A 26,719-nucleotide genomic window follows, 5' to 3' on the forward strand; every position below is an offset into this window, starting at 1 on the left:
AAGTACCCCCGTGTAATGATGTGAGCAGTCTAGTAGCTGGGTGTGGGTGGAGTTACGGGGCCGGAGGAAGAGGAGGAGCAAGGGCAGGAAAGGGCAGTTAGAGTAGGGACAGGGACGAGTAAGGAGTGTGTTAATAAAGCTCCATAAACCTTAAGTAAGGTTCTGTCATTATTGACTGCAAGACACTACAGCTGGCGACGAGGATGGGATGATGTTGACCTGCCATCCCTGAATGATTGAGAGGAAACGTCCTGTCCCGGGCAGCACGAGAGACGTGGTCGCCGTCGCGACACGTGTGCCCCCAGAGAAACCGCCGCCTGAAGCCAAAGGCCAGCGGTAAGCGCATTAGCTCCGCGATTCGTCGATCGTGTGGAGCCCTGCCTGACCAGCGTGAGTGAGCGCTGAGAAGAATCGGAGCCGAGCGCTATTTCGTGCCAAAGTTGGGTGCTCACCCCAGATGCGTGCAACTTGGCATGGCGTCGGAAATGGCCCGAGAGTGAAGAAGTGAAGTCGGGAGCCCACCCCGATCACCTCGATCCTACCTGGATGGTCCAGCAAGTGAGGGTGTGTGGAGCGCTGCCACCGTGTTGCGGACTGCAGGACCGGCGATCGGTGAGTCCCGATGACTGAATTAGCCTGAAGAGAATGAATGAAGCTGAAATCTCGTGGGAACCGAGATTTCCTTAGCGGCGGCCATTTTGGAACCAGGCAACCATTAGGACATCCCCTATGTGCGGATTGCAAGCGGCCATTTTGAGGTCAGGCAGTACAAGACATCACAAAATAAACACTGGTAAATGCAGAACAAGCATTGGTGAATGCAAAACAAGCATTGGCGAAGACAAGAAGCAAGCGAACAAGCATTGGTAAATGCAAAACAAGCATTGGCGAAGACAAGAAGCAAGCAAACAAGCATTGGTGCATGCAAAACAAGCATTGGCGAAGACAAGAAGCAAGCAAACAAGCATTGGTAAATGCAAACAAGCATTGGCGAAGACAAGCAGCAAGCAAACAAGCATTGGCAAATGCAAAACAAGCACTGGTGAAGACAAGAAGCAAGCAAACAAGCATTGGTAAATGCAAAGCAAGTATTAGCAAAGATTAGAAGCAAGCAAACAAGCACTGGTAAATGTAAAAGAGCACTGGCGAGAGCCAAACAAGCACTGGCAAAGAGCAACGAACTCAAGTAAGTGGAAAAGCGTCATCGATACACCAGTTCAGAAATGTCAAATTCACCAAACCGTAATGGTGGCGGTGCAGCAGCACCCATCCCAGTTGCGACTGGAGTTTCACATCTGCGCCCCCCGGAACCACTGACTCTGGTAGCTGGCGGAAGCATGGGCCCCAGATGGCAGGAGTGGCTCGAGGACTTTGAGGATTATATTGAGGGATCAAAAGTCACGGGAGACAGAGACAAACTGATTGCACTGCGCAATCTGGTGGGAAAAGAAGTCTCCAAAATTGATCAAAGAGTTACCGACAGATGATAAAGGGACTTATGACAAAGTGCGAGCTGCGTTAAACAAAAAGTTCGTACACAAACGAAACGTGGATTATGAGAGATATCTATTCCACCAAGCCCGTCAAGACAAGGAGGAAATGATGAGCAAATTCATATCTAGGCTACGCCGACTGTCTCAGTATTGCAACTTTGATGCGTTCTCAACGGAGGATGCCATCCGACTGCGAGTCATTGAGGGTTGTGAGTCAGAGACATTTCGAAGGCGGCTGCTAAGGAAAAGCCATGATCTCGATGAGATAGAGGAGATGACCAGACTGCATGATCAAGCGGAGGAACATGCCAAAAGAATGGAGACAGGGCGTAGTGAGAGAAAAGAACAAGCATATTGGATGCAGGCCAACAGCACTCGCAGAAGATTATCAAATAACGACAGAGAGGTCCCGACCGTCATCCCGTCATCAATACACAGGACGCAGACGCCATGAATCCGGCCGGAAAGACAAGAAACCAGATCGCTCAAGAAAGTGTATCGATGTGGGTACAACTTCCCACACATAGATGCGTGTCCAGCAATGGGACAACAATGCCGAAAGTGTGGACGGAAGAACCACTTTGAGGTGATGTGTGGAGTATATAGCAAAGAAAGAAGAAGTGAAGCCACAAGGTCGTCTCGCCCGGAGGCAAGGCGGCATCATGCGAAAGCAGTACAGGATCGAGCAATGTCATCCTCTGGCTCTTCTCACTCCAGCAGGGAGTCTCACAAGTCCCAATGGATGAGAAGGTCGCCGATACGGTCGCCGTCGAGAGAATCTAGATCGACATCCCTGGAATCAGAATATACGGATGAATATATCTGCATGGTAGCGGACCCGGATCAACTAAAGAAATACCCCCCATTAGATATAAGAGTGGGGACACATGCGACCAAGTTCGTTTTAGACAGCGGGGCGTCACTGAATTACATGCCCGTGACCGAATACAACAAGATGAAACCACCACCCCTCCTGAGTCCGGCGCATGTCAGAGTGTTTACCTGGATGGCGAAAAAAAAACCTTCCATGCCTGGGCAAATTTGCAACAACACTCAAACACGAATCCACCTCTGTGCCGGCATATATTCATGTCATTGAGGGTCCGGAGGGTGATTGTCTCCTCAGTCTGCCTACTGCGGAACGCCTCCAGCTGGTTGAGATCTTATACCGAGTCAGTGATGATCCGGACATTATCCGTAAGTTCCCCAAGCTATTAACTGGGCTTGGAAAAATGAACAAATGTCTTATTCGACAACACATTAACGAACAAGTGCGTCCTGTGGCCCAACACCCCAGGCGAGTACCTTTTCATCTCCAGCAAGCGGTGGAAGATGAGATTCAGGAGTTGTTAAAAGCAGACATTATTGAAAGAACGGACGGTCCCACACCCTGGGTGTCACCGGTCGTTATTGTCCCAAAGAAAGACACTCCCGAAAAGGTGCGTCTATGTGTGGACATGAAGCTTCCCAACACGGCCATAGAAAGAGAGCGTCACCCAGGGCCGCACTTGAGTGACATGATATCAGCATTGAATGGAGCAAGAGTTTTCTCCAAACTTGATTTAAACAAGGGGTACCACCAGTTGGAACTACATGAGAAGTCGCGATACATAACAACATTCGCCACTCATCTGGGTTTGTTTCGATACAAACGGCTGAGTTTTGGTATCTCCTCCGCGGCGGAAATATTTCAAGAAGTCATTCGTCAGACCATCAGACACATACCAAACTCGCTGAATTACAGTGATGACATCTTGGTGTATGGGTCGAACACACAGGAACATGACAAAGCGTTAGATCGAGTATGCCATACCCTCCTGGAAGCTAACCTTACCCTAAATAAGGACAAGTGTGAGTTCCATCAATCCACTCTTAAATTCTTCGGACATGTGTTCTTGGGAGCCGGGATGAAGCCCGACCCTGAGAAAGTGACAGCGCTCAATGCCACCAAGAGCTCTCAAGATGTGAGTGACATCCGATCTTTTCTGGGCATGGCGAGCTACTGTGCCAGATACATAAAAGATTACGCCACCATCAGTCACCCACTACGAGCCCTCACCAAGCAAGGACAACCGTTCGTTTGGAACTCCCAGTGTGAGAGGGCCTTTCAAGGAATTAAACAGGCTGTGGAATCAGCTGACAATTTGGCATACTTTAACCCCAAGAGGAAGACGGAGATGACGGTGGATGCTAGCCCAGTGGGGTTGGGTGCAATCCTGGCTCAGTATGGCAATGACACTGACCAACGACACATCGTGGCTTACGCCAGCCGCAGCCTATCAGACACCGAGAAGGCCTATTCCCAACCTGAAAAAGAGAGTCTTATGGTCGTATGGGCCTGCGAGCATTTTCATGTATTTATCTATGGCAAACATTTCACCATGGTAACTGACCACCAGGCGCTCTTCACCCTCTTTGGAAACCCCAGAGCCAAGATGCCACCTCGAATTGAACGGTGTGGTTTGCGCCTACAGGAATACACCTACACAATAATACACAAACCGGGAAAGGCAGCGAATCCTACGTATTATATGTCCCAACACCCTCAAGCATCCCAGGTCTCACCTCCTTCAATAGCTGAAGAATACATACACTTTGTAGTGGGCCTAGCCCGGCCACCGGCGGTTCCTTTGGAAGCGATACAGGAAGTCACTGCACAAGACAACATCCTTCAGAAAGTGGTGCGCCGACTGCGAACACATCGCTGGAGACATGACAGTGAGGAAGAAAAGAATGATCCTCAAGTCCGCCAGGAGATGCAAGCTTTCAGGCATATCAATGAAGAGTTATCTGCCACCTCAGAGGGGCTCCTACTGAGAGATCATCGGATTGTCATTCCGAGGCAGTTACGTCAAGGTGTTATTAACCTAGCCCACGAGGGCCACCGTGGAGTGGTCGCGACGAAAAGAGCTCTCCGAGAGCGAGTATGGTTTCCATTGCTTGATCAAATGGTGGAGCTCACCTTAAAGGACTGTCCCCAGTGTCAATTGGTCAGTCACGGAGATTCCCCAGCTCCTCTTCAAATGACCAAGCTACCCAGTGGGGTGTGGCAAGAACTCGCCATGGAATTTATGGACCACTCCAGTCAGGCAAACACGTCCTGGCAATTATGGATGAATACTCGAGGTTTCCAATAGCACAGTTTGTATCCTCCACCAATGCCTCCAGCACGATTGCGGTGCTAGATGAAGTGTTCGCTGCCTGGGGCGTCCCCAAGGAACTCAAGATAGACAATGGTCCTCCTTTTAATGGACATGAATTTAGTGAGTTCGCAAAACACCTCAACTTCCGGCATCGCAAGGTCACGCCTCTGTGGCCACAAGCCAATGGCACTATTGAACGATTCATGGCAACCTTAAAAAAGACATTTCAACAAGCTACCCTGGACAAAAGGGAGTTGCAAGCGGCTTTCAATGAGGTCCTGCGAGCATATCGAACGACACCACATGCTACCACAGGAAAGTGTCCTGCCACTCTCATGCTGGGGCGACCCATTAGAACACGGATCCCGACATGGGAAGGAGCTTTGCGATCAGTGTCTCCGGCACGTGTCCATCAAGAGCTGGTGCTGGCTGATCGAGCCGGCAAGAGCAAAATGAAGTCTATGCAGACACTCGGAGGAGAGCAAAGTCTCCATCTTTGCATGCAGGAGATTGTGTGGTGGTTAAACAAGAACAGCTAAAGAAAACAGACTGTAAATTCAAAGATGAATCTTTGGTCATCACCCAGCAGAAGGGTACAATGATTACTGCGGAGTCCGAGAATAGACGGATTACCCGAAATGTTTCACATTTTCAAAAGTGTACCCCTGCCATGAAAGAGGCTCGCGATACAACAATAGATCAACGAGATGCAGAGGGATCTAATCAAATGGGTGCAGTACAGAGACCTGAAACTCATATAGAAGCTGCGTCTGAAGATGCAGGTGTGAGTCTCCGACCTCAAAGGAATATTCAAAAGCCCAAGAGACTCATTGAAGAACTCTAATCAAGTCAGTGTTCATTCATTTGTTAACAAAGGGGGAGATGTAATGATGTGAGCAGTTTAGTAGTTGGGTGTGGGTGGAGTTATGGGGCTGGAGGAGGAGGAGGAGCAAGGGCAGGAAAGGGCAGTTAGAGTAGGGACAGGGACGAGTAAGGAGTGTGTTAATAAAGCTCCATAAACCTCAAGTAAGTGTCTGGCATTATTGCCTGCAAGACACTACACCCCGGATGGTGGATGTAGTGAAGCACTGCAGTCAACTTTGTAAAGGCCTTGAAGGTTCACCTATCACGGGCTGGCATTTAGAATGTCTCTGCACAGACTTCAGTCTGCCATAAACTGTCAGGGTACCCTGAGCTTGCCTCTGGAGAGAGTGCAAAAGCCTCCAAAAGGTTACCCTCCAATAGGTTTATGAGCATGTCGAAGGCAAATTTACAAACTTTACTACTTGTTGTAGAACCCTAATGTTTCTTTTTTCAGGCTGAATAACCCATCACTTTCATCCCCACAGAGCATTCGGGCCTGGGATGGTGGTATATGTGTGAAACTGAGCGCCCAGAACGCCTTGTGTAACGAAGAGAAAGCCAAGTCTGCAAGGTTTGCCCTGTTGTCGTTCACATGTATTGGAAGTGACCAGAGATCCCGGAATGCTTTGGGCTGGGATTTAAAAAAGCACTGGGCGCATAGTGACATCTGTAAAGGCAACGACTCTTAAAGTGCATGTGCTTAGATGCATTTTTTTTTGTCTGAAAGCAACTCACGTTCACATGCGTTGTGCCTAAGTGCCGAGTAATATCCAGGAGTTGACTCGGAACAAGGCACCCTGGTGCTCAGGCGTGATTTGCAAATTGGTCGTATGAGAACATCACGTTCACCCTTCCCACTTGCTTCTCTCGAGTTTCAGGTGTGTTAGCCTTGCAGTGCTTTCATGGTCCAGAAACGAAATGCTTTATAACATTTCCAAAGAGTGTTTTTAGATTGAAGGCCGGCCTTGATTGGGTTAATTTAATTATTTGTGTAACAGCACATGCATGTAAATAATAGGTGATTGGATAGGGCAATCTTTTAGCGAGGCAGTTTCATTAAAGCATGTGTAATGATACTGTGAAAGATGAAAGCACTGCAGTGTACAGTAAGTTTAAAAGTTCATGTGATGGTATCACTAACTGGCGTCTTTCAGAGATCCAGGCAGATTGTCGGATGCAGGTTGAAAGTGCTTAAATGGCGCCAACTGTTGCAGGTGTTGGGCATTACTTGTGTCCTTCCATTGCTTACTATTAAGGCACTACTTTTTGCCTTTCGTTTTTTGCTAAGCACACCACAAGAATGTTTTTGCTTGCCACAGTGAAGTACGACAATTGTTTTACGCCTCTCCACTTTCAAATGTCACCAACCGGTACTGTTGGCAACAAAGTACATTCTACAACTGGTTTATTTAACCGGCTTCCAAATAACTTGAGATGCTAACGAAACTCTCCAGTTCTGCAAAAGTCAAGTACCGCACTGGTTTGAAATCTTTATGAACTAATTTCCAAACACTCTCCTCCATTTCCTTCTTGCGCTACCTCTCAGATTCACTTTTGTGAGGCTCCCTTGAGCCCAAGGAAGTCTCTCCTCCTCCTAAATTAAACTGGATGCTTATTAGTCACCACTTTCATTGTTCAGCTTACCTCCATAATCTTCTGCTGAACCACATTTCGACATGGATCACTAACATTAGAAAACAAGCACAATTTTATATAGGCATGCATTTTGTGTTTCGGTCTGTTTTTATGTAAGTTATTTTTAATTTCATTAGCCAACGAGCAGGCGTGTGTATCAATTGACTCCGATAACAACTCATGTCGCAACCACGTCAGTTTTTTGAGCTTCGGAGCAGTCTGCTTCACTAAAGCAGAGGAATCAATTAGTCACCCTCTTCATATCATGTGTCACACTGATGACTGCACTTATTGTGTGGTCACTTTTTACAACCAGTGGGACACACGTGGGGCTCCACATTCACTACCATGACTGCAAATGCTTTTATGCATGCCCTAATGACTGATGTATTGTGTATCCACAACTCAGGCTCTCATTACAAGTTGAGGGGAAGTTCCAACTCATGCACAAACAGGAATGTGTCCTCGATAAGGAATTATGAGCTCAGCGGGAAATCCCACAAATCCAATATTTTTCTGTCAAATTTAATTTACTATATGGCGACCACCTTCTTCTAAGTCCTGTACTTTTTGTGCTCACCCAATGATTTCTATGTGCTGTAATCCTGCATTCCTTCCACTAAACAAAAGAGAACAATACACCTGAAAATAATAATTTGTAGGTGAAACTTCAGGACTGGAGATAGTGTACATAATTAACTGATGTGGGGTGGTCACCAAAAGTCTTGCCACCGTATTGATGCAGGAGCCAGAAAAACAAAGTAGTCAGAGGTGCATACCCTTAGCTCACAAAGACAGGTAGGTTATATTAACACAGTTTCGCTCCAGCATTTCTTCCCTCATCGGGCACTCTTATCTTGCAACCCAGTGCAGCAGCCAGGCTGGAACAGCACTAAAGGTAGGTGAAATCTGTAGCATATAGGCAGGCGTGGCATTCAAAGAGTATATATATTCCAATCCCTTCCCTATGTATATAGAGATAACTCTAATCACTAGTATATGCAGTAAAGCTTTGTACTATCTACCATTCCTATGTGACTCTTAGAGTATATCCATTCGTTTCCCTTCCTTGAATGACTTTACTACCTTTACATTTGCAATGTTTTTTGTATTTCACCTTGTGTGACTTTAGAACTTGTACATTTGCATTTTTTTTCTCTGTTTGTATCTTTTTGTAACGCATGTAATCCTAAGTCCTTATGTATCGCAACTGGTTCTTATGTAAAGCGCTCTGACACCTTCGGGTAATGTTCGCGCTATATAAAATCGCATTAAATAAATAAATAAATACATTCAAAACTATGGCAATTTTAGAAACCGACAAACTAAACCTGCATCACATACAGGACAGAATATACAATAAATATATCATTTATACTATTTTATAATTCTTCTATCCTTAGTCTTGACAGTCCATCTAACAAAAACAAAGAAAGCCTAACATATGAGGTATTAAACACTCCCTTACACCCAATTAGAAAGCACCATCTACATAAACTGAAAAAAAAATGAAACACACTTCGATAATAGATTACCTGAAAGGGTTTAGGAGTTGGTTTCTTACATTGTAAGATCACCAGACAGGTTTCATTCTACAATTTTATTCCTAATGAACCAGCACGGGGATGAAGGGCATTTGGACAAAATATCAAGTTTTTAATATCAGGAGACAGGAATATTGGGAAAAAGATATTGCGATACCAAAATATCATGATGCAGAAATATTGTTGTCAAAAAAAATTGGTTTTTTGTGAGTAATATAATTGTTAAGAATATCATTTTTATTATCAGTTTCAATATAGATGTTAAAAATATCGTTTTTTTTAATTTTAATGTGTTTTAGTGCATATATTCATTTTATAAGCTGTTTGTATAATTGCTATTTTTTTTAAATATAGTTTGTAATTTCAAATGATTTGGAAGCTTTAATTTAATAGCTAATAGCAATTTATAGTGTTGTAGCAGGTTGCTGGGTTTGTAGGGATGTAGGGTGGGAAGTTAAGTAAACATTATTTACTTATTTTTTAAGTAAGTATGTGATCGATATTAATTTTGTACATTATGTTATTTTGATGTATTTTAGTTTTATTTTAGGTGTGGGCTGCTAGGTTTGTAGGGGTATCGGGTGAAAGTTAATTAAGTAATAATCATTTTTAATAGATAATTATTAAATTGTTTATTATGTAAATTGTTTAATATATATATCTATACATGCATTTTGTGTTTGTCTGTTATATATATAGTAAATGAATACTGTTAAAGTAAATTTTTAGGGGTATTCAAATTTGTAATTTGTTTGAAGTGAAGGGTTTCCCTGCTGTTCAAAAGACTGGAGTGGAAATAGTAAATTAACCCTTCCACAGCCCAGTACTTTCCCTACTGTAGCACAGACTGGATTAGGAAAAGAAAATCTTACCACGTCGATATCTTATGCTTTCCCTATTGTTGTACAGACTGGAGTGGGAATCGTACATTTTACCCCTCCGATGTCCAGTGCTTTTCCTACTGTTGCACAGGCTGGAGCGGGAATAGTAAATGTAACCCCTCCAAAGTCCAACGCTTTCCCTACTGTTTGATAGGCTGGAGTAGGAAAGGTACATTTAACCATTCCGCAGTCCAACGCTTTCCTTACTCTTTACTCCACTGTAGTAGACCTTTGTACTCACTACCATTCCTATGGATTCTTAGAGTTTATCCATTTGTATCTCTTCCTTAAGTGACTTTACAACTTGTATATTTGCAAATTTTCTGTTTGTATCTTTTATGTAACTCATATAACCCTAAGTCCTTATGTATCGCAACTGGTACTTATGTAAAGCGCTCTGACTCTAAATCGCATTAAATAACACATTTATTTTTAGTAAATGTGTTTTTGGAGGTTCCAAATTTGCAATATTTAATTTATTGCCTAAATTAATTAATATATTTTTGTTATTTAATGGTTTATATTTTTATGGTATCTTTATGTATATATTTTAAATATACACATATGTTTTATTTTCACAGTAGTACATTTTAAATATTATTATTATTAGTTTCTATAGCGCCCGAATCACCCCGTAATAGGTATATCCGCATTTCGGACGGTATGCTACAGCCAAACCAGAGGACCTCAGAAAAGCTGACGGGGGAGTTAGTTTCAGAAAGTCGGGGCAAGATAGGTGAACGCTTTACCACCCTTACGAGTTTTTTTTAATTCTTGGAGTGTAAAGGAGGAGCTTGGATCCAGATCGGAGGGTTCGAGAGGGAATGTACTTTGTCAGTTTGTTGGATAGGTAAAAAGGCCCCAAACCATTGAGGGCTTTGAAGACAGTGCAGCCGATCTTGAATTTCATCCGCTTTCTTACCGGGCGCCAGTGGAGTTTGTTAAGAAGTGAAATCGAGTCTGTTCTGGGAGGGGCATTTGTAACTAGTCCGACTGCCATGTTCTGGTCTAATTGTAACTTGTTTAAGGAAGCAGTAGTCCAGACGGCTTAACACTAGGGCTTACATCAGAGTTTTTCGTGTGGAGGAAGGTATTAGAAACATTATAATGTATAAATAAAGGATTTTATGTTACACTATATATATAAAAAAACATATATACCAATACATATATCTATGTGTTTGTGTGTTTATATAATTATATATTTATATATGTTAATGTTAATGTTATGGAGATTTGTATAGCGCACGGCTGCCCCAGCCAAGGGGCGTCCCGGCGCTGCGAACAGACCAAATGCAGAAAACAAATAGCACAGATAGATGACAGATTATTGAAAGAGATGAGTTTTGACGGCCTTTCTGAAGGCTAAGAGGTCTTGAGTCCCCCGTATGACTTCGGGCAGACTGTTCCATAGCTTGGCAGCCAGGAAACTAAAGGATCGGCCACCGACTCTGGCCAGTCTAGTGCGGGGAATGGTCGCAAGATGTTGTCCCTCTGAGCGGAGCGATCTTCTAGGGGTGTACTCAGACAGGAGGGGACTCAGCAAGGGGGGAGAGGCGGTTTTAAGGATTTTAAAGGCTAAGCATAGAGCCTTGAACTGGATCCTTTTGCCCACCGGGAGCCAATGCAATTTTTTTAAGGCTCCAGAGACAGAAGAATGGCGAGGAAGGCCAACCAGAGCCCTGGCTGCCGCATTCTGGACTCTCTGTAATCTGGTGGTTTCAGCCAGGTTCGCTCCCAATAGGAGAGAACTGGCATAGTCCAGTCTGGAAAGGATCGTCGCCTGAACAATGAGCTGGCGGGTGCGACAGTCAAAGAACCTCAGAATGGCAAAAACAACAAGTGATGGACTGAATGTGGATCAATGTCACACACTCCCCCAGTCAAAAGATCTGGGCCCAAATCCATCATTTTTTTGCACTCCACACCACCCTGGGTTAGACAATGGCGATATGCAAATCAGCTCTGACCCTGTTGCCCCATGGGAACAGTCCAGTCCGAACTACAAAAGCCATGTCCTTCCCAGAACGGAATCAAGCATCCGAGGACCGGACCGGTTTCGAGGTAACACCTCTCTTCAGCCCGGCTAGCTTGATTCCAGTGGTGTGGAGTGCCTGGGACCCACGTCTGGGCATCCCCAGCGCACTTAGGGCGGCAATTGCAAAAACAACAAGTGATGGACTGAATGTGGATCAATGTCACACACTCCCCCAGTCAAAAGATCTGGGCCCAAATCCATCGTTTTTTTGCACTCCACACCACCCTGGGTTAGGCAATGGCGATATGCAAATCAGCTCTGACCCTGTTGCCCCATGGGAACAGTCCAGTCCGAACTACAAAAGCCATGTCCTTCCCAGAATGGAATCAAGCATCCGAGGACCGGACCGGTTTGCGGGATGCCCAGACGTGGGTCCCAGGCACTCCACACCACTTGGAGTCAAGCTAGCCGGGCTGAAGAGAGGTGTTACCTCGAAACCGGTCCGGTCCTCGGATGCTTGATTCCGTTCTGGGAAGGACATGGCTGTTGTAGTTCGGACTGGACTGTTCCCATGGGGCAACAGGGTCAGAGCTGATTTGCATATCGCCATTGTCTAACCCAGGGTGGTGTGGAGTGCAAAAAAACGATGGATTTGGGCCCAGATCTTTTGACTGGGGGAGTGTGTGACATTGATCCACATTCAGTCCATCACTTGTTGTTTTTGCAATTGCCGCCTTAAGTGCGCTGGGGATGCCCAGACGTGGGTCCCAGGCACTCCACACCACTTGGAGTCAAGCTAGCCGGGCTGAAGAGAGGTGTTACCTCGAAACCGGTCCGGTCCTCGGATGCTTGATTCCGTTCTGGGAAGGACATGGCTGTTGTAGTTCGGACTGGACTGTTCCCATGGGGCAACAGGGTCAGAGCTGATTTGCATATCGCCATTGTCTAACCCAGGGTGGTGTGGAGTGCAAAAAAACGATGGATTTGGGCCCAGATCTTTTGACTGGGGGAGTGTGTGACATTGATCCACATTCAGTCCATCACTTGTTGTTTTTGCAATTGCCGCCTTAAGTGCGCTGGGGATGCCCAGACGTGGGTCCCAGGCACTCCACACCACTTGGAGTCAAGCTAGCCGGGCTGAAGAGAGGTGTTACCTCGAAACCGGTCCGGTCCTCGGATGCTTGATTCCGTTCTGGGAAGGACATGGCTGTTGTAGTTCGGACTGGACTGTTCCCATGGGGCAACAGGGTCAGAGCTGATTTGCATATCGCCATTGTCTAACCCAGGGTGGTGTGGAGTGCAAAAAAACGATGGATTTGGGCCCAGATCTTTTGACTGGGTGAGTGTGTGACATTGATCCACATTCAGTCCATCACTTGTTGTTTTTGCAATTGCCGCCTTAAGTGCGCTGGGGATGCCCAGACGTGGGTCCCAGGCACTCCACACCACTTGGAGTCAAGCTAGCCGGGCTGAAGAGAGGTGTTACCTCGAAACCGGTCCGGTCCTCGGATGCTTGATTCCGTTCTGGGAAGGACATGGCTGTTGTAGTTCGGACTGGACTGTTCCCATGGGGCAACAGGGTCAGAGCTGATTTGCATATCGCCATTGTCTAACCCAGGGTGGTGTGGAGTGCAAAAAAACGATGGATTTGGGCCCAGATCTTTTGACTGGGGGAGTGTGTGACATTGATCCACATTCAGTCCATCACTTGTTGTTTTTGCAATTGCCGCCTCAAGTGCGCTGGGGATGCTCAGACGTGGGTCCCAGGCACTCCACACCACTTGGAGTCAAGCTAGCCGGGCTGAAGAGAGGTGTTACCTCGAAACCGGTCCGGTCCTCGGATGCTTGATTCCGTTCTGGGAAGGACATGGCTGTTGTAGTTCGGACTGGACTGTTCCCATGGGGCAACAGGGTCAGAGCTGATTTGCATATCGCCATTGTCTAACCCAGGGTGGTGTGGAGTGCAAAAAAACGATGGATTTGGGCCCAGATCTTTTGACTGGGGGAGTGTGTGACATTGATCCACATTCAGTCCATCACTTGTTGTTTTTGCAAAGAACCTCAGAATGGGCCTGAGGTTACGTAGAATGCCAAAGCACGTGGCAGCCACTTTCTTAGTATGGATGGTAAACTTTAAAGCCGAGTCGACCCAAACTCCCAGATTTTTAACACAATCTTTTGGCTTGGGGGGTGGGCCTAAGATGTCAGGCCACCAGTTGTCTCCCCAGGATGCGGTGTTTTTCCCCAGTAGCAGAATCTCAGTTTTTCCGGCGTTTAGTTGGAGAAAATTCGCCGTCATCCAGTTGGTGATGTCAGTGAGTGTCTGTTTAAAATGATGGGCTTCCAGACCACTGTTGTTATTCAGAGCCACCACCAACTGGGTATCGTCTGCATAGGATACCAGTGCCATTCCATTCCTTCTGGCCACCTCCGCTAAAGGGCGAACATAGACATTGAACAGGGTAGGGCTAAGGGACGAACCCTGCGGCACTCCCTGTCCAATGCTATGTTCCTTCGAGATGTAAGGAGGGGTAGAGACTCTGAAGGACCTGTTAGACAGAAAGTCTCTGAACCATCCCAAGGCTGCCTCTGTAACTCCAATTTCCTCCAATCTCGTCAAAGGACCTCGTGTGACACCGTATCGAAGGCAGCACTGAGGCAGCACTGAGGTATTATTAAGTATCTGTGGAATGTATTTAATTCACGTTATATTAAATGTATATATTAAACTAATTCATATTTATTACTACCTTAAACTCAATATGGAAACCCCCCAATATTTTTTCATTTTTTAATGATATTATTGTCAACAATATTGTTTAAATATTTTTGTACTTCCCATTAAAATTATAGGGACATTTTATTTTGGTAAACGATATTTTTGACACCATGCTTACATCAAATGATAATGTTTACCTTAATATTTTGTCAGTGATCCGATGGAAATCTTATATTGAAATTAAGGAGTTTAAAAACGCCATCTCAAATATCATTTGCAAGAGATATTTTAACAGCTATAGCTGGACTTCAGGTGCTTTTCCTTTACTTTATGTGAAGTAAAACACAAACGCGGAACATATGTTTTTTTTTAAATTTTGATTGATTGTCTTATCAGGTTCTTTTCCATGTTTCTAGTCTCAGTGTTAAGTAAGGGTTATCCATCTTAATAGAGAATAACTTCAAAAGGAAGCAAGTAAGTGAAAGGCTTAAGGAGCCTAAGTTATGAAATTCGATAATTAAATATAGCCCCTACAAAACTGTTGTGTGCTGAGCCAGAGGCCGCAGGCTGGCACACACGCCTCGGGAGACTTATTTGTACTTCGCAGATGCAAATTATGCACTCACAAGTTTACCATAGCACGTACTTGTAAATTAGTAGGGGCACAATTTGCTTCCAATTAACTGGGGATTCGGGGCCAACATGCAAACTGTGCATGTTATTTCCCATTGCTGAATGCGCTTACAATGCTTTTGAACTACTATGAGTATTTCTGCAATTTGCATGAGGATTTCCAAGCCGCAAATATCCATCTTTAACGCACTTGTTCAGTCGTGGAAATATACAAAATCCCCCCCTCCCTCCCCGTTTACAAGTCACCATTTAAAAGCCTCTATATAATAATGGCATTTTATTTAAGACGCAGTCAGACCCTTCATTAAAGAGGGGAAAAAATGGCTGCTCGTTTACAGGATCGACAAAAAAGGCGCTTTTCTAGTTTGCCAGCTCTGAGTTTTCTAATTATAAAACACATGCTACTTAAAACCCATTAACTTGCCGTGGATTAAGTGAATGTAGCAGATGTGGAACATTCCCAGACCAGCACCTCATGGTCTAAGTGTGTAATCACATGTGATGAGTGTCATGGGATAACTTGAACATATATACTTTTGCTTCCAAATATTTAAGACAATGTCTTCACTGTACCAATTACTCACTGAATAGGAGATTTAATGATACCAAACAGTTGTAATGTTGGCAGAAATGGCCTGCTGCTTGTCGGTAGTCCTTCATGTGCTGGGGCAAGAAGGCTAAATGATTGGCAGCTCGCTAGCGGTACCAAGTGTGAACTACAGGTCACAAGTTTAAATCCTAAGTAGCCCAAAGAAACCTCACATTCTTCTAAAATACATAAACAGAGGACCATAGGTCCTTCAATATGATAAGCCTAAAGCCTGTAATTTTCTATGTGGCCGCCAACCTCGTTATCAGCGCTAATTGGGAACTATGAGATATACAGACCACGGATTTGTCATGTTCGTCTCAGAAATGTTACTGTTGGAAGCAGCTGAAATCCTTTGAGAAAACTGATGAAGAAAATGAGGAATAAGCAGCGTAACAGAACTACTCACGGAATCTTACTCTAATTTCTCATTTCCTCCAGGATTCACAAATTTCAACCCATAATCCAAGAAGTTAAAGAGAACCCCAGTATCTTTAACTCCAGAGATTCAGAATTAGCACGCTTCACACCAGGGCACTCTTAACGAGGCCCTACATTGGTTAACATATTAAGGAACATACAAAGAACTATATTAAAACAATATATTATTATTTTGTTTCATAGCAGATATATTGAGGGCTGGCACCAAATGGGCAATAAGCATTTTCGAATTGCTAGATATTTCTTGCCTTTCTGAAACTCAGACGATTTTCAAGCGCAACTTTATTCTCTTCTATCCATGAAACATTTGGAATGGCTTCAGCTTCCGATACGCTGCTAACGAGAAATACATTTTTAGGTGTGGGTGTATATTCCACAAATACAAGCAGGATGGATACACGTTTCTTTAATGGTGGTGCAATACATGCACTGTTTGGGAGTCAAGAATTGACAGGGATTTAAAGGACGCTTTAGAAAATGCAACAATCCAGGACACCAAGATCAGGGCTAATTATAAAGTAGGTTATTGTGGTACAACCATACAATATATACAATCTTCAAAGCTGTGAAAATTATATTAAGCACTTGCAATTCAATGCGTCAATAGTGAAACTAGAGTATTCTCACTAATGTCCAATGAGTAAGAAAGGGTGTGTTAATAGCTTAATAAACACAGTTAAGAACTTAATAAACACAAACCAGTTACGTCACAACACAGTTTTAAGAGAATGTCTACTCACCACTGGTAAACAAGGGCACAAGCAGCAGGCAAGTCCCCAGCACAACCAGACAATTTTAAAGTCGAGAAAAATCTCTAGAAACTTCTCCAAACTTCAAATGAAGCCCCAGATACAAGTATTGGCCACCTCTTCAGTTCACTTTCTGGACCTGCAGAAGAACTCTGAGGACTCCCTGCTGCTATGATCTGCTGCTGTGACCTGCTGTGCACTCTTCAAGACTGCTTTGTTATACCTGGATAGACTGATTTGCTGCCTGGCGCCTGCCTTGAGCCCTTAGTGGTATACCCTGTTTGAACATTGCTTCTTCACCTGAACCGAGGTCTATCAGAGTGAACCCAATGACTAGTTTGCTGGCCTCCTGTTCAGAGTAACAGGGACATAAAAGGCTCCCACCATCTTGACAATGCACCTGGACCCAGCATGAGTGAGTCCTGAACACTCACATGGTGTCCCACCAGTCCTGAACCCCTCGTTGTGGTGGTAAAGGTGCACAAATAGCCAAAATTCAAAGCTTTGGACGTGGGAAATGTTGGCTAAAAACAGCTCTGAAAACCCAGGGAACACCAGGACCAACCTGCTCTTCTATTCACCTAAGGTGCATCGCCAGTCAGCCTGACTTTGCGGCTTCTCCCACTACGTTATTCTCTGCAGCAGCACATTCTGTTCAGTGGTCCTTCTCCAAAGGGGTATCCAAGGTCCTGGAACTGTCTTCAGCTGCGGCTTTGTCCAGCTGGAGATTTGTGATTTCCATAAAAGTGACTAAGTCCAAACACAGAAATCTTCATCGTGACTTTGTCCTGTGGCTCCCAGATGTTGACACTCCCTTCTCAGACACCACCTGCAGCGTTACTCCACTGAACGTTATCTTCTCAGAACATTTTCCTTGAAAATTCTTCTAAGACTCAAGGTAAGCGCTGGCCGAGCCCAATCCATGTCTTGTATCTACCGGTGCTCCATTGCATTCAGCAATATTTTTCTCATGCATCTAAATGTCTGAGGTTGGTGCTTTTGATCTTTTAGGCACTCATTTTTACTATAACCCTCAAAGATGTCAAATGATTTATAAAAATTCACTCTTTTTCTAAATTTGTTTGGAATTTGATTTTTGCAGTGTTTTCACGGTATTGCGGGTTGTGTGCTGTATAAAAACTTTACACATTGCATATTTGTTAAGCTTGAGAGTTTTTCGTGCGGATACAAAAAGGGGATGATGGACAGAGCGTTTGAGCAAATCAAACACTCACCCCCAAGTCAACTGATCTGGGTTTAATCCATCATCTAGATCAGTTGACTCGGGGTGAGTGTTTGATTTGTTCAAACGCTCCGTCCATCATCCCCTTTTGTACCGCTTTGTTCGCCCTAAGTTGGCAGGGTATGCTCAGACACGAGTCCTTTTGCTCACTTTGCCACTGGATTCAAGCTAGCCTGGCTGATGATGGCTGAAATGCCAGAAACCGGTCCCAGGATACTGGTTTCCAGTCCATAGAAGACATGACTTTGGCAGTTCAGGCTGGACTGTTCCCATGAGGCACAGGGTCAGACTGCTTTGCATATGGCCATGTCTGAACTGGGGCGGCGGAGTGAGATAAAGAATGGTGATGGATTAAACCCAGATCAGTTGACTAGGGGTGAGTCTTTGATTTGCTCAAACGCTTCGTCCATCATCCCCTTTTGTACCGCTTTGCTTTTTGTGCCAAGCCTCCCAGGGTTAAGCACAGATTAATTTAGTGACTTTTTGTGATTCACCCTGGCACAGATTGCGGCTATTTGAAGAGGGCTCACACTTATGTCAACCAACAACCCAATTTCCCACAGTCAGCTTGGACTTTCTAGAGAAAGAAGTTGACTTGACTTTTGAAGGGCAGTACCAGTCGATGGGTGGCAGCAGGAGTCCTTGGATCTTTCTTCCATCAGCCTGGCATAGACTTATTGTTCTATGATATTTCCTCTCAGGTTCGGGAATGTTCTACATGGTGGTGATGTACCATCCTTTTTTGTGCACTGGCCAGTGACTAGAGATTTCCCTGTTCACTATTGTATATTGTTTCTCTGAGAATTTCCACCTTCTCGTTAAGTATATCCTTTCTCAGTTTACTGCACACTTTCTCAGAATCAACCAAAATGGCCCCAGCTTTCCTCCAGTTGCATCTTCGTCTAGTGATTCCCCTCTGAAGATGAGCTGTCCTCCCCTCCATCTGTGTTGGATCTTGTTTTATGTGGCTCTGGGAATCAATGCCTGCAGTTTCTGACAGTCCCATTAGGTACCTCGGTCTCAAAGAAAGAGCTGTGACAGCTGCCCTCTATTTTACCAACTGTTCCTGTTCCCCTCCCAGATGACTAACCCCTGCTAAGTGGCCTCATTACCACCATTCCGGCATTCCTGCTGCCAGAGGTTAAGCAATTGCTTTCATGAAGTGAGACATTAACAAATAGCCAGGGATGTGTATTTTGTCTCTGGTGTGGGGCTGTGAGACCAAATAGTTCTAAACCATTTTAACTCTAGCAACTCAAAGTACATTTGCTGAGCTACTTTCCTCTCAGGTTATCAAAAATCTACTTTTGATTGTGGAACAGATTTTTAAAACTAAGTGGACACACATTTCTATCACCTGCTCTAGTATTAGCCCAATCCATGATAAGAAAAGGTGATGTAATTGATTTCTTGGCCTTTCTGGGACTGTCCATTGTGTGGGCATAACTTTCCCAATATCTAGCATGTCCTGCTGTTGTATATTAGTCACCAAGCCATGTGGGCTTATAAGGCATACTTCATTGGTGACGTAGCTAATATATAAAAGATGGATTTCTACAAGCACTTCATGCTGTGTGATAGTGCTCCTACTGCAGACCAGCCAATGATTCACTGGGGCCTTACATATTTTGTCATATATTTAGATGGTGTAAATAAACCTTGTAGCCCAAATAACATTTAAGTTCTACCAGGGGCGCAACTAGAATCACATTTCGGTGGTGGTGGTGGGGAGGGGGCTAACACTTCCAGCAATGTAGAGCTAAATTTGGGGGTGGGGGGAGGCTAATACTTCCAGCAATGTGGAGCCAAATTCGGGGTGGGGTTGGGGGTGACTAATAGTTCCAGCAATGTGGTGTCCTTGTATAATGTAATTGGTGCTCACACAAAGTACCTCAATACCTTTGGGTGGAGTTAGAGCTGTATAAAACTGCAAAAGAACAAAGCCTAAGGTTACTTTTCAGGAAATGCATTCTCATACTGTAGCAGGAAAAGTAATTTGCAACTTTAAGGAATATGAAGAGTGGAGATGCAGGTGCTCTAAGAAGGGGTGAAAAAACAACAAAGCCTCGTTAGTTATCAAGTAAATGGTCTCTTAAAAACCTGTTAAATACTCGGGTGCGATAAGGCGCCAGACCAGCCAGCCTACAGAAGCTCAAGAACTGTCTGTGTGTGTGTGTGGGTGGGGGGGAACTGTCTCAGTCCGGGCTGACACACACGACGGATGGAGGGGCTGAAGCCCTTTGAGCCCAATGGGCGTTGCACGCCTGACTTCTATCCACCAGCGCATTTTCTATGCAGAGTTTAAAGTGGCTTTCCTGGAAAGCTAAATAACGGAGTTAGGTAAAAACACTTTTATAGTATTGTTTTTAGGGGTACAGCACACAGTCAGCAGCAATGAACGACAGTGACACAGTGCATAGAGTCCTAATACAAGAAAATATAGGGTGGCTAAAAAACGAAAAGAATCCAAGGTAGCCAATTAAGGTGTTGGTTCGTTCGTGTAACCAAGGACTTTGTGCTCGAGTTCCGACCTTTTCTTTTACAGACATTTTATCAACTGCATTTGTTCAGTAATGCAGACCCACTGAAGGGAACCTGAATCACAAATGCCAGAAAGCACACAATTCATTCTGCGAGTTACTGAACGGCAATAAGGACAGGAGAGAGCCATCCTTGGTAACACAGTCACAGGGTAACCTTTCCCAAGGGTTACCCCTGAGTACATGTGAATCAGACAGGATTTTCAAATCAAATTTACGTTCCACCAGCGTGTGGATAGTTATTTCCAGACTGGAAACGTCTAGCTTTATACCACACAGTCTGACACTAGCCGAAACTGAAAGATGATTGCAACAGCTTGATGGTACTTTTGTAACCGCTTCCAAAAGGCAATGGATGAAAGTTATTCGTGTTCTGTTCCATCTTTGTGTAAACTTATTCAGCACAATATTTTTGCCAGAAACCGTAAATAGAATCTGGTAATGTTTCACAACTTAAAAACGAACAACTGAAAATCGCAATCAAATATGCTGTTTCACTGAGTGCATAAACACATCATTATATTCCCGGGAGTGACAGAATGGACAGTTCGCTTTTGTTAAACAAGATTTCCAAAGCATGCCCGTGAGTAATGTGTAGCGCTCTAGTGCTCCGAGGGTCTCTCCTGAGCCCCGGAAGCACTAGCACACAATGTAACACTTTCTGGCCAGGCGTGGCCAGAAAGAGATAAATAAACGGACTGGAAGTGGCACGGCACTTCCTGTCCAGACCAGCACTCTGAGTGTGTGTCCCGTCTGTGTATGCCTGCCGCGCACACGTGTAGCGACCACCAAGGCCTTAGAGATCCACGGTCCCCACACTGGCGACGAGCGTGGGATCCACCCACATCCACAAGCGGACCAGCTGCGGGAGCGCCGGAGACGCCGAGCCCCGAATCAGCCTAGACCCGCCGGCCCAGCACCAGAGGCCAACACGAGGGACCCAGAAACAAGAAAAGGAAGAAATCGCCTACCGGTAAGCAGCGTATGCAAGGAGCTGCGTGAGGGACCGGTACCGGCGACGCTCTGGAGCGAGGCAGGAAGCGCCGGAGAAAGGCCCAGCCGGCCGACCGGGAAGTGCGCGCATGCGCAGAAGAGTGAGGCCGACACAGGCTTCAGGCTCTCACCGCGTGTGCACGCGAGGGTGAGAAGAACGGCGCGCAGGCCCAGTAACACCAGACGCTGGGGGGAACAGAGGCAATAATAAAGCGTGCGCCCAGCGCTCTGAACAAACACCCGGCAACACAAAGAAAAAAAAAAAAAACAAGCACAAGGCAACCCAACGGTCCAAACAAGCACAGGACAATACAACTAAGCACAAGGCAAGCTGAACCGGCGCCTGCATAGCGAAGAGAGCACTGCCCACGCAAGCATGTCTCAAGGCCAAGGAGGGGCCACCGGAGGTGCACCACAGGTAGCAGCGCCCCCTGCAGCTCAGGCTCCAACACCCTCCACACATGCACAGTTACAAGCACTACCGCCTTTCAGCGAGCTGATTGACCCGGGGACAGCAGCACCCCGATGGGCAGTGTGGCTGGGACAACTCAACAATTACTTCACAGCCACCCGAGAGAAAGACAATGAAGTGAAGCGTTCTCTACTTCTCCACTTCGGAGGCACAGAACTGTACAAGCTATTTAGACACCTCCCCAACACAGGTGCCGCCAATGACTTTGATGCTGCTGTCAACGCGCTTAACGCCCATTTCGACCCCCAACTGAATCCCCACTACGAGAGGTTCAAGTTCCGACAAGCCAAACAACGGGAAGGGGAAACAATGGACGCGACTAAGAGACCTGATAAGCACGTGCACCGAGGACGACGAAAAGAAGGAAGTCACAGCACAACTCATCCAGGGCTGTCGCAACAAACACTTACGAACATTAATCCTGAGGCAGCCGCGGATATCACTTGACGAAATCTTGATCCTTGCACGGTCCCACGAGCTATCGGACGCCCGCGCCACCGCGATGGAGGCGGCCCTTAATCCACACCATGAAACAGGAACGGTGATCAAGACAGAACGGGTGGATGCAGTGCGCGTATCGAGCCGAGGAAGCAGAGGTCGAGGGCCGACTCGAACACGACGCCAAACACCGTGCGGCTACTGCGGCAGGGATGAACACACCCAAGATGGCTGCCCAGCACGAGGAAAGACATGCTCCAAATGCGGCATCCCCAACCACTTCGCCAGCGTGTGCAGAGGGGGATCTCGAGGACGGAACGCTTCGGGAAGACGATCAGCCGCTGGAGCGGTCAAACAGCTGTCGCTAGATGAGCCCACAACATCACGCTCCACTAGGTCACACAGGTCGCAGCAACCACAGTACGATGACTCGTCTACAGACGACGAAGACGAGTGCTATTTCGTATCCTTTGTCAGTGAGCTGAAGAAAAGCCGACGGCCGCAACCCAAGTGCCAGATACAAATCCACGGATCACCAGCGATCGGAGTCATCGACACCGGAGCCACGGTGAATGTAATGGGCATTCAGCATTACAAAGCACTAAATCCGAAACCCACACTTGTTCCCTCTAAAGCCAGGATCTTCACCTATGGCAGTCAGGACCCCCTCCCACTGCGGGGCAAGATGATAGTGCAAGTCCGAGCAGAGGACCAGGAAGTCACGACCACGTTCCATGTGATCGACAAAGAGGCAGACCTGTTGGTAGGGAGCAACACGGCGGAAGACCTAGGCCTCATTGCCTTCGCGAACGCAGTACGAGCGCTGCAAGTTGAAGACATCCTACTCATGTTCCCCAAGCTGTTCACAGGCCTTGGAACTATCAAGCACCCACCTATCAAGCTACACATAGACCCTACTGTGCAAACAATTGCACTCCGACACCGAAGAGTGCCATTCCACCTGCGTGCCGCAGTCGAGCAAGAACTGAACCTGCTAGAATCACAAGGAGTGATCGAAAAGGTGTCCGGACCGACACCATGGGTGTCCCCCATGGTCATAGCCGAGAAACCGAAACAACCGGGGAAAATCCGAATTTGCATTGACATGAGGATCCCAAACAAAGCCATTCGCCGTGAGCGACACCTCACACCTACAGTCGACGACATCCTGACTGACCTAAACGGCGCCCAATGGTTTTCTAAACTGGACCTCAATGCAGGATATCACCAGCTGAGACTAGCTGAAGAAAGCCGATACATCACAACCTTCTCGACACACCTTGGATTGAGACGCTACAAGAGGTTGAACTTTGGGATCTCATCAGCAGCTGAGATCTTCCAGAACACGATCAAAGAAATCCTCTCTGGGCTCCAAGGAGTGCTGAACGTCAGCGACGATATCTTAATCCATGCCAAAACGAGCGAAGAACACCACAACAGGCTAAAAGCAACGTTACATAGGCTTGCACAGTATGGCGTAACCCTTCACAAGGACAAGTGTCAATTTTTCAAAAAGTCCATCGAATTCTTTGGCTATGTGTTTGGGTCAGAAGGAGTCGCTGTTGACCCCCGCAAATCGGTGGCTATCAAAAATGCCCCTGCACCAACCACGGCATCAGAAGTGCGAAGCTTCCTGGGGATGGCGCAATATTGTGCAAGGTTCATCCCCAACCTGGCCTCAATTGCAGAACCATTGAGGAACCTAACGAAGAAGGAAAACGCATGGCGATGGACAGAGACTGAAGCCAGAGCATTCGACAAAATAAAAACGGCGCTGCTAGACAGCACCACGATGGCCTACTTTGACACCTCCAAACCCACCGAAATAGTAGTAGACGCCAGCCCGGTTGGTCTAGGAGCATTGATATCACAGGAGACCGAACCCGGCACATGGTCGCCACTAGCATTCGCAAGCAAAGCACTAACCCCGACCGAATCAAGATACTCGCAAGTCGAGAGAGAGGCCCTGGCAGTGAAGTGGGCATGTGCTCATTTCCACTTATACATCTCTGGACACCCGTTCCGCATGATAACAGACCACCAGCCGCTGATACCCTTGTTCAAGGGCACCGCTCCTCATCCACCCCCGAGGATAGAACGCTGGGCAATACAAGTGCAGCAGTACCAAATGGACCTCGCCTACCGCCCTGGGGCCAAGAACCCCGCAGACTTTCTATCCAGGCATCCAGGCCCAGAGGAGTGCCGACAAACAGAACTTGAGAGCCCCACTGAAGACTTTGTGGACATGCTGTCAGCTGCCTCATGTCCCCAAGCCCTCACAGCTGACGCCATCATACCTGAGTATGTGAACGACGCGGTCGTCCAGCGGGTAGCAGATGCCATACAGTCAGGGTCCTGGGAAAACTTCCAGCGGAATGTCAGCAATTGGAGCGAGGAAGACCGAACACGCCTGACGCAATTCTGGAGAGTGCGACATGACCTGAGCCAAGCAAGCAATGGCCTCATCCTCAGAGGCCACCGGGTGATCATCCCCAAGACTCTACAAGAAAGGGCGACTATCCTAGCACACGAAGGACACCAGGGCACCCGCCGGATGAAAGCTAGAATGCGAGAGAAGGTCTGGTTCCCGAACCTGGAGGAAACTGTTGACACCGTGGTGCGCCAGTGCCGAGCATGCCAGATAACTAGCTCTGCGGACACTCCCGCGCCAGTAATCACGGAGGAGCATGCCCCATCACCATGGTCATGGCTCAGCCTGGACTTTAGGAGCTTCCCAGATGGGAGAGTCACCGTCGTGCTGATTGACAACTATACGAAATACCCGATTGTAGATCTTGCCACCTCCACTAGTTTTGCCAACATCCGCCCACTCTTGAGCAAGTCCTTTGCCATGTTTGGAGTTCCTCTTGTCATCAAAACAGACAATGGCCCCCCATTCCAGGGGAGCGAGTTCCGGGAGTTCCTACACAACCTAGGCATCCGACATCACCGAATCACGCCCCAATGGCCTCAAGCAAACGGTGAGGTATAGCGGTTCATGAGGACAACCAACAAGATCCTGCGAATTGCCACTGCTGAAGGAAAAGACCCAGAGGAAGCCCTCCAACTATTTCTACGGGAGTACAGAAGCACACCCCACAGCACCACGCAACAATCACCATGGGCGTTGATGTTTGCCGGGCCGAGAAGAGACCTACTCCCCATGGCCGACAACTGGACACCTACACCCTACTCCCCCGGGCGCACCCAAGAAAGGCGGAGGAGAACGAATGAGAAAGCAAGCCACAAGAGGCGTGCCCAGTCCCGAAATATACAACCAGGCGAGACTGTGCTAATCCGGACCAGAAGGCCTGGAGGGAAGTTCAACACAGCGTTTGAGCCAGAGCCATGGGTCGTCAAAGAAACGCGGGGTACCGCGGTCACAGCTCGCCGGGATGGAGAAGAAGTAACTAGGAATGTCTCCTGGTTCAAACAAATACCGGCTACTCGACAACACATCTCCGACCAAGTAGAACCAGTGGGAGAGGAGTCCGAGACTGGAGCAGGAAGGTCCAATGATGCGAACACGCTTTTGAACACTACAGACCAGGGCGAAGCAAGCATCTCAACACGTAGCCCGAGGGCTGAGCAGGTACCGGCCCGAGGCAGATGGAGGTATGATCTCAGACCTAATCCAAAGCCGAGCCAGAAGCTGGCTGATTTCAGATGCTGAACTAACACTGACTATTGTTTTCAAATCCAAGTTTTTCAAAATCCAAGTTGGGGAGGGATGTAGCGCTCTAGTGCTCCGAGGGTCTCTCCTGAGCCCCGGAAGCACTAGCACACAATGTAACACTTTCTGGCCAGGCGTGGCCAGAAAGAGATAAATAAACGGACTGGAAGTGGCACGGCACTTCCTGTCCAGACCAGCACTCGGAGTGTGTGTCCCGTCTGTGTATGCCTGCCGCGCACACGTGTAGCGACCACCAAGGCCTTAGAGATCCACGGTCCCCACATAATGCACTGCCAATACCGGCAGGATTGGGACGTAAAGGCACCCCTTAAAATTCTGTAATAACAGCCCCAAGTGTAGAGATCAAATACAACCCTTAACATGGGTGTAATGGCAGCAGATTACCTCTCCCAGGTGAATGTCTGAAAAATGGGGGTAAACGCTGCATTTGTAGTTCAGAGTCTGCTGCACATCCCATGGGGCATTATTCCACTGTGTCAGCAACCAGCTAGCCTCGGTTTCAGCTGCTCCCTGGGAAACATCCTGTCTTTCTCGCGACTCAGTCTGGAGACAAGCTTTAAAACCACATTCCCCGGGCGACTTCGGCCATGAAGACATGGTTAGTGAAGTGGAACAATTATGCCTTGTAAAACTCTAGGTAAAAACAAAATACTATTTATGGTCAGGCTAC

Source organism: Lissotriton helveticus, chromosome 6, assembly GCF_964261635.1.
Source record: "Lissotriton helveticus chromosome 6, aLisHel1.1, whole genome shotgun sequence".
NCBI lineage: Eukaryota > Metazoa > Chordata > Amphibia > Caudata > Salamandridae > Lissotriton > Lissotriton helveticus.